This window comes from Juglans regia, chromosome 4, assembly GCF_001411555.2.
Source record: "Juglans regia cultivar Chandler chromosome 4, Walnut 2.0, whole genome shotgun sequence".
Classification (NCBI taxonomy): Eukaryota; Viridiplantae; Streptophyta; class Magnoliopsida; order Fagales; family Juglandaceae; genus Juglans; species Juglans regia.
Genome location: NC_049904.1, coordinates 26,346,777 through 26,359,323, shown reverse-complemented (window position 1 = coordinate 26,359,323; position 12,547 = coordinate 26,346,777). Strand labels below are relative to the sequence as shown.

At 35.6% G+C, this 12,547-nt stretch overlaps 1 pseudogene; it reads left to right on the top strand.

The window, feature by feature from the left end:
• Positions 1–1,325: 1,325 nt before the first annotated feature.
• LOC108999050 lies at positions 1,326–4,485 on the top strand (annotated as a pseudogene).
• The last annotated feature ends 8,062 nt before the right edge of the window (positions 4,486–12,547 follow it).

The following is a 12,547-nucleotide window of genomic DNA, read 5'->3' as shown; positions in this document are numbered from 1 at the left end:
TCACCACTTCATCCTTGATCTCCTAGCAACCTAGTGCACCCATCCTTGGCTCCGATCTGTCATTGGTGAAGCCCCATCTATCTCCATCTCCGATTTGAGTATTTTGACCTTAAATCACATGAAAGAGATCACATAAAAATAAATTCACAAATCGATATGACTTTTTATAAAATGTTAGATCTACTTCACAATTAAATAAATTTTATAATTTAACGTATCACGTCAAGTTATGAGTTTACTAATTTTGTGATATCTCTTTGTGATTAAAGTATTTTTATATTGAATAATCTCAAAACATAAAGATAATGTGACATCATTAATTAAATATCTAAGTTATTACCCTTTTTATAATGTATAAATCATCATATAATAGCTAGAGTAAAGAAATTACGTACCATGCAGTCTGGTAATTTAAAATTTATGCAAGAACTTTAAAGCATAAAACCTAGAGAGGAATGGTCGATGCATAGATGCATAAAAGCTTTGATCAAGATCGCATGAATCATGTGTCCGTACTCATTATGACTCTCGGAAAATATATGGTAGGAAAATACGTGTCTCTCGAATGCAAGTTTCCCAGTCCAACTTGTCCGCCTCACATCATATATATTCAGATAATACCAAAAAAAACACTTAATTTCCTTGATATCAGACGCCATTAATGTTAATATATACTTATAGATCTCTAATTACCTGCAGACGAATCTCCATAATCATGATCACCTATTGTGAGATGGGCAGAAACCCAGTAGGTATTTTTCAGTTATCATTCTTGTTCATTTCTAGCTTTCTTACTTTGTTTTGCCATGCAGAAAATGTAATCGCACAAGGCCAATCCATAAAAGACGGCCAGACCCTCATATCAGAGGGTCAGAACTTCGTACTGGGATTCTTCAGCCCTGAAAATTCATCGTCAAGGTACGTTGGAATATGGCATGACAACGGCATTCCGGAACTATATTCAGTCATTTGGGTGGCAAACAGAGAAAGACCAATTTCGGATAAGGAAACTCATGTTTACTGGCAGAGCTTCAAGGACCCAGCAGACACATATTTGCCTGGCATGAGAGTGGAAGTGAATGCTGAAATGGGTGAAAATCGTCTTTTCATTTCATGGAAATCTGCCAATGATCCTTCTCCAGGAAACTACTCCATGGGAGTAGATCCTCGTGCCTCGCCACAGGTATTGATATGGGAGGGAGAGGAAAGGCGATGGAGAAGCGGGTACTGGGATGGACGAATATTTTCAGGTGTATCAAATATGACAGGCAATTATATGTATGGTACTTTTGTACTTTCTGATAAAGAGAATGGAAGCAGGTATTTTACTTATACCCCGTTGAATGATAAAGATAAGTTGAGATTTCGGATAACATGGGATGGACATGAAGAGCAGTCAAGATGGGGAGAAGATAATTGGGGACAAAAAGTGGAGTGTTATTCAATCTCAGCCGGCAAACGATTGCGAGCAGTATAACAAGTGCGGTGCTTTTGGGATTTGTAGTGCAGTGGATTCTCCGATCTGCCGTTGTATGAAAGGGTTTGTTCCAAGGTACACAGATCAATGGAGCAGAGGAAATTGGTCAGGCGGATGTGTAAGGAGGACTCGGTTAAATTGTCAGAGTACTAAATTGTCGGAGGAAAATGATAATGGAGATGGGTTCTTCAAATTACGTTGCATGAAGTTGCCAGATTTTGCAGATTTGGTGACGCTCAATTCTAATGAGGCTTGTGAGGAAAGGTGTCTGCAAAACTGTTCTTGTACAGCGTATGCATTTGTTACTGGGATTGGGTGCATGATATGGAAAGGGGATTTGGTTGATGCTCAGCAGTTTGCAAAAGGAGGTAATAGGATGTATATCCGACTTGCGAATTCCGAAGTACTAGGTAATGTTAAATTTCGCAGTTGTCATTCTTATTGTTCTTGACATAGAAAAACTTATCATATTCATTCAGAGAGTGCAGTATTGTCGCCCCTATAAGTTTCTTTTTCTTTTTCCAGATATCTTTTTATGTTATGCATCAGTTTTCTGCTATTGGTTTGTATGGCTGGTTTTGGACATATGGCATCTCTGTTTGCACAAGTCAGTAGAGGAGATTTCAAAGGCCATTCCCATTAATTTTCACTGAATTCTAGTACTTGTCCAAGCAATTTATTTTACTCCTTTTGTTTCCATATATTGAAGATAAATCTGTTGAAATTACATGAAATCTTGCAAAAATTTACATGTACTATTATTGTCGGTTGATATGAATAGGTGGCAAGAGAAAATTATCCACCTTTATGATTATAATAATTGCTGTGGCTGGAGTACTGGGCCTAGGAGTACTATTCACACTCTTGTCGTGTTGGCTCAAAACAAAACTGGAAGGTAATATCTTTCCAAAGATTTCAAAATGTACCCATTTGCGATGATCGATCTTAACTTGGAAGTCTGCTCTTTACTTTGTTTTGTTTTAATTAGTTTTGGCCACAGTTTTCACGATTGCATGTTGTAAGTACGGTCATGGCATAGCAATTTTGGAACAAAGCAAAAGTAGAGAATCATCTCCAAGATTTTCAGGATCTGTTGATCTTTCCACTGAATTAGGAGATCAAGCAAGTATGCCGGACTTACCAATTTTCAATTTCAATTGCCTACAACTTGCTACGAACTACTTTTCTGAAGAAAACAAGCTCGGGGTGGGGGGGTTTGGTACTGTCTATAAGGTGACTATTTATGATAAGTTTGCCTGAAAAACTCTTCTTAGAGAAGGGATGTTAAAACTTAAAACTAGAGATTTCATTTTATTTTTATTTTTTATTTTTCCATTTACGGGGGAAGCTTCCGGGTGAACAAGAGATAGCTGTAAAGAGGCTTTCAAGAAGATCTGGTCAAGGTTTGGAGGAGTTTAAGACTGAGATTATACTAATTGCCAAATTACAACATAGAAATCTTGTCAGACTATTAGGCTGCTGCATTCAAGGGGAAGAAAAGATGTTGATATATGAATACATGCCAAACAAAAGTTTGGATTACTTTCTTTTTGGTACGTTCCTTTTTCCCTATCTACTGCTACCAAAAAGGTTGCCTGGAAATATTATATATCTAATTCATAAAGGATATTCCAACAAACAGTTCCTGTTAAAATGACAGACACAACCAAGCAAGCACTACTAGATTGGAGGAAACGTTTCGCAATTATTGAAGGGATCGCAAGAGGACTCCTTTATCTCCATCGAGATTCGAGGCTAAGAATAATTCACCGCGACCTAAAGGCCAGCAACATTTTGCTTGATAAAGACATGAATCCAAAGATTTCAGACTTTGGCATGGCTAGGATATTTGGGGGAAACCAGCATGAAGCCAAGACAAACCGAGTGGTGGGAACCTAGTGAGTATATATAAACTTTATCAATTATGAAATCACTTCTTGTTCTAAAAGTTTTAACTAATAAGAAGATATAGATTTTATTATTTATTTTATATCTTAACACTCACTCTCACGTGTGGATCAAACTCTCATTCAATAGATGGTCTAACACGTGAAATATTTAATTAAATGAGATAGAGTGTAGAGTTGGAATTTGAACTCCAAGACTTAAGCTTTGATATAATGTGAAATTACCATTTGTTTCGAAAGGTTAAATTGATGCGAAGATGTAGATTTTATTATTTATTTTATATCTTAACCATACGTAAAATATTAACCATATTTCACCCCACTTCAAGAACTAGTTCAATCTAAATTCCGCAATCTTTGTTGAAATGCAGCGGCTACATGTCTCCTGAATATGCAATGGAAGGTTTATTCTCAATGAAGTCAATGTCTATAGTTTTGGGGTACTATTACTAGAGATTGTGAGTGGTCGAAGGAACACTAGCTTTCGTTTATCAGAAGACTCGAGCCTTATCCAACATGTAAGTATGTCTAATAGTATGTTCCAATATACAGTGAGATTAGACAAATAACCTCCACTCAGTGATCAGATACTGCATGCAGCGACTTAATTAATTTCTTGGCTGGTATTATAGACATGGCATCTTTGGAATGAAGGAAAGGCAATGGAGCTCGTTGATCCTTCTATTCGAGATTCATGTTCCGAAGATGAAACATTGAAATGCATTCATTTGGGGATGCTGTGTGTCCAAGATTCAGCAGCTCAGAGACCAACAATATCATCTGTTGTGTTAATTCTAGAGAGTGAAGCTATAAATCTTCCGTTACCCAGACAGCCTACTTTCACTTCAAAGAGGGGCAACTCTATTGAGTCAGAATCCCATATGGAAGGCCATGGAAATGTATCCTTAAACGATTTGACAGTAACAGTGGTCTTCGGAAGATCATAGAGTAGTTTTTATCTTTTCTTTTGCTCCAAGTGGTACAAATGCAGTGAGTATAGTTTATGATTTCAACTCAGCTTTCGTAATTAACCAATGTATATCAGATTCCTATTTGGAATCTAATAAGCTGATGAATTATGTTTCTATGAAGTAGGATTTGAGTTAGACAAACACTCATACAAAGTTAAAAGGGGAAATTAACAGATCCAATCGACCCAGGAACAGCTTGAGGAGTGCACTCAGATTCTTTTCAATTTTTCTTTTTTTTTTTCTTTATTAAGTCTTCTCAAATGATTATTGGGTTAAAAACAAAACTAGGCCGGAGTTTTTATACAAAAAGTTTCCCTCGTCTTAAGCCTCCACTGGGCGTGAAATAAATTTTTTTGGTTTGTTGGAACCATTGGATTTAAGGGCAGCAGGGTTATCATTGGGGCCTTTAGAGACATCATCTTCCTCTAGTCAAGAGGATCCTAAACCTCCATTATCTCTATTGTACTGTGACATATGACATATGTGAGACTATGAAAGAGTGTACAAATCATCCAACATAGTGGATCTGCTCTCCAAATACCATGTGGACGTAAGTTTTATGCCAAACCAAGTAAATATGTTTCCTTCTCTCATCTATATATCTTTTATTATTTACAGCTATTGATAAACATAAGAACCCATACCGACACTCAAGCAGCCATTGTGGGCAAAGGATGGCTCCTCCTTTCTCTTCGGCTTGTCCAAAAAATGTATCAACACAAAGAATGATAATAGAGAGCAAGGAAGAATCAAATTAGAAGAAAATTGAGGAGAGAGGAAAATTTGGGTTAAGATCAAGGGGAAGGGGAAGAAACTCTAGCAGCGCGGAGGGTTGACCTCCCCAGATCCAATCGACCCTGGAACAGCTTGGGGAGTGCACTCAAATTCTTTTCAATTTTTCATTTTTTTTCCTTTATTAAATCTTCTCAAATGATTATTGGGTTTAAAACAAACTAGGCCTGAGTTTTTATACAAAAAAGTTCCCTTGTCTTGAGCCTCCATTAGATTCGGAAAAACAACTCTGATGTCAATAGACACAACACTCACTAAAACCAAAAGTGGACTGGACACGCCAAAAACATACCCAGTTGACTCTATAAAAAGCATGACATTATTGCCTCTAGTCCTCATAGCCAAGCTATGAGTCAATTCTTGAGCCAAAGCAGCGTCGTCAGAGATCATTCTAACCTCAACAAATGCACCCTGCTGGCGAGAGACAAACTTGGGCATAGAGACAACTTTATACGAGACTCGGCTTAAAATGATAGGGATAAACCCATCAGGCTTAAAGATGTTGAAACCACCAAATACAATCCAAGGCAGATTTGGAGGTCTCAAATAAGAAAGAGAGTTAGGGTGAACACAAAAACTCACAGTGGAATATATTTCTACCCTTTCGATGTGTAAATTAAATTAATAATCTAGTAAATATAAACTCACAAGCAAGACACAAGAATTTTTATGTAGAAAATCCTCCAATGCCAAGAGAAAAGCTATGGGATCTAGTCCAGCTAAACTTCCATTATCAATAATAATGAGGTTACAAATTGTCTTCTCTAGAACAATATCTAGAGGCTACCAATACATCAAGAATATCTATATTATTGGTTCAAAACAAAATCATCACCATATAGATGGAAAATCACAAAAGTGACAAGAAAGACTTCACCAAGTGAGTATTTGTAGAGGACAGATGAAGATGAATCTCAGCGATCGGCACTAGTCAAAATGAAGTTGTCGACATCATGAACAACATACTGAAATTTCATTAAAATCGAACCACGGATGATCTCTCAAATGTTTGATGGAAATGTGAGAAAAAGGAAAAACTTCATACATGCACACATGGTTCTCTCTCCTTTTTCTCTCCTATCTATTCCACTTCTCACTTTTCTTTCTTTTCTGTGCAAGTACGTCACTTTCAGCCGACACTCTCATTTACTTATATATGTGTATGACAAGAAAAATTACAAGTATGTCATTGCCATAATTTCTCTCACATGGAGGGACCCACCACAACAAATCTCCATTTCCCGACTATGTGAGAGGTTCTACTAAACCTACTTTTGCTCTACATACTTTGAGTTTTTGCATAGGCGATGGTTTTGTCATCATATCTTATCCATTTTCATCAAAATAGATTTTTTCAATCTATAACAACTTTATCTCCAATGCATTATGAATCCAGTGATACCTCAAATCAATATGCTTGGATCTTGAATGAAAGGTTGAGCTCTTGCTGAGATGGATAGTGACTATAATAGTAGAGAATATACTTCTCTTGTTTCTGACCTAATTCTTCTAAAAATTTCTTCATCCATAGCAACTCTTTGCTAGCTTCAATTATGGCAATATACTCAACCTCTATGGTAGATAGAGCAACATATTTCTGCAGTTTGGATTGCCATGACACAGCTCCCCCTTAATAAGTAATCATATACCCAGAAGTGGACTTTCTGGAATCAATATATCTAGCAATATCTACATCTGTAAACCCATCAAGCTTAGGCTTACCATTTCCAAAGCACAAACACACTTTGGAAGTATATCGGAGATACTAGAGAATCCATTTCACAGTTGCCCAATGTTCTCTGCCAGGATTAGAGAGAAATCGATTGACAACTTCAACAGCATGAGCGATATCGGGTCGTGTGCACACCATGGCATACATTAAGCTGCTCACAGCTGATGCATAAGGCACATTCTGCATCTCTTCTTTATCTTTCTCACTTGTAGGACTCTACTTTAAACTTAGCTTCAAATGACCTGCAAGTGGAGAACACACTGGTTTTGCACCACCAAGACTTTTAGCATTCATAGTGCAAACATTAGTATGAAACAAATCAAGAATGTCACTCATTCTAGAAGGAGAAAATTTCTTAAAAGAAATTCTTCATTGCTTTCCCATAAGACAATAAGTAACGGCATTAGTTGCGTACCTTTGATACTCGATAGGACCTAGCTTCTTTGCAAGAATCTGAAGTGCTTTCTCACTAATGTGGCCAAGTCTCTTATGCCATAACTCAATGGAGATTTCATTCTCAGCAGCAATAACATCGCCCTTGATGAATCTTGCATCTGTCTTGTAGAGAGTGTTGACCTTCCTTCCTCTTGCTAGAATAAGAGAACCTTTACGAAGTTTCCACTTTCCATCTCCAAGATGATTATGGTAGCCTTCATCATCCAATTTTCCAATTAAAATCAAATTAAAATGCAAATCAGGAACATGCTTGATATCTTTGAGAAACATTTTGCACCCAATGTTAGTTTCTAATTGCACATCTCTAATGCCCACAATCTGACACTTTGCTTCATTTCACATCCTAACCCAACCAAAGTCACCACTGGTATAGGAAGAGAAGAAATCTCTATGTGGGGTAATACGAAAAGAAGTTGTTGTATCAATTATCCAAATAGAATCCTAACAAGTAATATTAACATGAGTATCATCACAAACAATGAACATATCAGTATTAGATGCAATTGTTGCAGTTTCTTTTTCTTCTTTCTTCTCTTCATTTTTTTCTTTCGGCTGTTCCATTTTAAAGTTCATGCACTCTTTCTTCATATGCCCAAACTTACAGCAATGAAAACGTTTTATTCCTTTTCTCGAAGCGGACCTTCCTCTTACCTTGTCACCACTGTTATCACCACGAGGTTTTCTACTTTTACTCATCCCTCGCTTTTCTATAACAAGTGTCTCTGAATGAGAAGGAATGACATGCTCTTCTCTTCTTGCCTCTTCATTGAACGTGCTATCTTTCACCATACTCATAGTCATTACTCTACTGGGCGTAGAATTACTAAGAGATACAACCAAAGTTTTTCAATTGTTTGGAAAAGAACTTAACAAAAGTAAAGCCTGAACTTCTTCATCCAAGACAAGTTTCATGGTAGACAACTCATTTAATAATTCTTGAGAATTATTAAGGTGCTCTACAACACTTTGTCCATCTTATATTTTAAATTCACAAGCCTTTTTATCATAAAAGCTTTGTTTTGTGCAGTTTTTTGCTCTTAAAGACTTTCTAATTTCATCCAGAGACTGTAAGCATCTACTTATTTGGTTACATGATGGAAGACACTTTGGTCAACTCATTCCCTGATATGACCAACAACTTTCCTATTTAATTTATTTCACTTATCATCAATTTTCTTTTCTGGTTTAACATCGATCAAATCTATAGGCTTAAATAACTCTTTGCAATACAGAACATCCTTTTATCCTTGTCTTCCAAATTGAGTAATTGAAATAAGTGAGTTTGATCATGCTACTAGATGAATCCTCCATATTTAATCCACGATGATAAGTAACAAAATAATCATCTAAAGCTCTCATACCACTTTGTTAGGGTGACTACAAAAAATCACAGCGGAATATTTTTCTACCCTTTCGATGTGTAAATTAAATTAACAATCTAGTAAATGTAAACTCACAAGCAAGACACAAGAATTTTTACATGAAAAACCCTCCAATGCAAAGGGAAAAACCACAGGATCTAGTCCAGTTAAACTTCCACTATCAACGATAATGAGGTTACAGATTGTCTTCATTAGAACAATATCTAAAGGCTACCAATACAGCAAGAATACTTATATTCTTAGTTCAACAAAAAATCATCACCATACATATAAAAAACCACAAGAGTGACAAGAAAGACTTCACCTAGTGAGTATTTTTAGATGACAGAAGAAGATGAATCTCAACGATCACCTAGGGGCAAAATCAAGCTGTCGACATCATGAACAACATATTGAAATTACATCAAAATCGAACCATAGATGATCTCTCAAATGTCTGATGAAAATGTGAGAAAAAGGAAAAAAATTCATACACGCGTGCATGGATCTCTCTCCTTTTTCTCTCATGTCTATTCTTCTTCTCACTTTTCTTTATTTTCAATGCAGATACATCACTTTCAGCATCCACTCTTATTTTCTTATATATGTGTATGACAAGCAAAATTACAAGTATGTCATTGTCATAATTTCTCTCGCATGGAGGGACCCACCACAAAAAAGAGAACCCCACAAGAATTTCCTTTGGCGTTACATTTAGCATGTAACCAAAATAACAGAAATATTACCACTCCAATCTACGTAAAAAGTAAAAAGTTGCTCTAAAGATAAAAGAACATAAATGACCAAATCATCTTTAGTACAAATCCAAGCTTTACCACCATAATCCCCACTGGGAAAAACTTGAGGCAGATTGAAAATTTTGTCAATGCTAGCAGCTTTTATAAAAGGAATTATAGGTTCAAAAAGAGCAATTTATTGCAATTTATAGAAATTCACCAAGTTCTCTAAATGAAGCATAGTATCTTTGTTGGTGATACCTCTCACCCCTAGTAATTCGTATTTACGAGTCATATTTATGTCATATCAAGTCATGAGTATTATATTAAATGGAAAAATTTGAATAAGATTTTTTTAATTAAATAGGTAGATCCTAAAATTCAAACTATACCTATATAAATAAAGGAAGACACTATAACACCCGGGTCCAGCACCAAGCCTAAGCCAAGCCGCGATCTATAATTTTTTTTTAGGTTATTTATTTATGGGAAGCCCATTTGAAATTTATTGGATAATTTTTTTAATAGATCACGGGCCCAGAATATTATTATGACAAATTATGAATTTTATTGGGCTTGATAATTAGGTTAAAGCCCATTTACTATTTATGGACCAAGTGAGCCCTAAATAATTAAAAATTGATCCAATAAATTCTTCTAAAGGCTCGGAGATATTATTGGAGGATGCATTTATTTTAGACATGAAGATTAAGGCTGGTTTAAATATTTGTGTTCAATTTCAAACAGGTTAGGGTTACAATTCTAGAGTCTCCTTCTCATTAAAATTCTTAAATCGACTATTGATATATATTCAGCCCCATGCATCATGAGTGGATCTTATTCTTCTTCAAAACCATAGTTTAGTTTTCTGGTTACTTCGCCCATGTTCACCACTCCAACAGCACGATTCTCTACAAGCTGCCAGCCCCATATCCGTTGACCCATACTCCTTCGCTGCGGCACCTAGATAGGCTGAGAGATAAGAAACCCACCCACCACAAAGCTTTCTATCATGGCCAAAGATGCCCCCACGTCTCACAATGCTGCACCCTCACGGACTTCCCTTTGCCCCTGTCGCACGAAACAGCAACAAGCCGCTGCAACATGAGAATACCCCATTGTTGTAGTATGTTCCCGATGGTAGAACAATCAAACCACGAGCCCTTTCCTCCATATAAAATCGATGTAGGTCAGGCATGAGCCACCCAATTGCACCACCACAAAAGCTCCTATTCTACCACACGAAAACAGAGCATGACCAAGGGAAAACAAGACCCCACATCCCTCAGTTTCAGCCACCGTTTCTTGCTGGAAACATCCACTTCTCAAAATTTTTGCACCGGCCAACCCCCACAGATCAATCATGCTACTCCCAGTGCCACCATGCTCTACCGTACGTAAGCCTTTTTCTCTCTCCACGTTCTTTCTCTCGCAACTCTCTCTCTCTCTCTCACTCTCTCTCTCTCTCTCTCTTGGCGAGTCTCTGTCATGGTAGTTATTCCCTAGTAAGGGTATGTCTCTCGGTTAATTTCTCCACTGGATCTGTTTTTCTGAGAATTTGCATGGAGCCTTCTAGCTTTTACTTCCTTCGGTCTAGCATGTCTAAAACCCACTAAGCCTTTTATATTGTGCAGTCTTCCCTTGAAACCATAATGTTTGATCTATGTAATTACTTTTATGTCCTTGAGTTATAGTCTAAGGCAGAATTATATTTTCACTGAGCTCAAATTTTAAGTTAAAACATGTTTTGAGTTAGACTTTGGTTCGGTGGGCATCAAGGATTTAATGAATATATTTTGGTAGCAAGTTCACATGTTTGCATGGACAATATTATAATACCAATTTATGAAGTAATATGATCTTAGGATTTTACGGTGCAATCGTTTGGGAAATTATATGAAAATTAGAATATTTGGAGAAATGATATTTTTAGGGTTTCAAAGATTTTAGGTTTTGAAGAATTAAAATAGATTATTGAGTATTTCAAATTTAATTAGGAAGTACATGTTCAATTGGGAATTTACGCAAGTTACATGAATATTTTATAGGTGACAATAGATATTCATTTGGTACTGTTTTGGAAAAATTCAGAAAAATTAAGAAATTTGCATAAAAGAAAAATCAACTCAAGTTGATTTATGAAAATGTGCAAAGAAATGTGAAAACAATATCAGTTATGTTTTTTGCATTACTCATAAAATATGTATAAAAGAGAAAATATTTTTTGGCATGATTTGTGTTGACATGAGCAATATTTTGACATGGCGTTTTTGAAATGTACAAAAGAGTGAATATGAAATATGAAAATTTTGTACATATTATATGAAGATGTTCTAAATCTATTTTAAATATGTGAAAATGATATGAATATGTTCAACACTTTGTTTTTGCATTTTGAACTCTCTGAAAAGGCTCATGTTTACATACTATTATATATTTTTTGCTTACTAAATTGTTCATAACTCACTCCTTATCTCCACAATATTTTTAGACGTTTTTTATGTTTCAGCTAAAGATCAAGAATAGAAAGCATGTATTAGGCTAAGTGATCATAATGGATTAAATCTAAAGAAGGTACTTTGGTTATTGGAGATTTTTATTCAATAATTTTGTTTTGCTTAGTCGACTTGGTATTTTGGAATATTGATGTTTATTTTGAGATTTTGTGGTATTTAGATTAATCATATTGGAATAGTTGAATTGAAATAGTGAGCCTTATGCATCATTGAAAGTTTAGAGCCTACAACTGTTTATTTGACATAAGATTTTAAGTGACAAGAGAAAACTCTGAGACCCATCTGAGAGCAGGGCGATACAGACACGACACAGCCTGTATAACCTATTCAATAATTAACGTTTCTCAAATTAACTTAGATAGGACTTGTTTAACATGCTTCATATAAATGGGTTGAACTGACCCATATATTCATTTTTAATCCAATTAATATGATTTCATATATAAGAAAAGATAACTATGTAAATCATTCACAATTACAACTAGATTCATGTTAAATTATTTTATGATTAATATTGAAATCAATAATAAATAAGAAAATTAGTATTTTCATAATATAAAATTACATATGAACAAAAAACAAATATAATAGTTTGAGA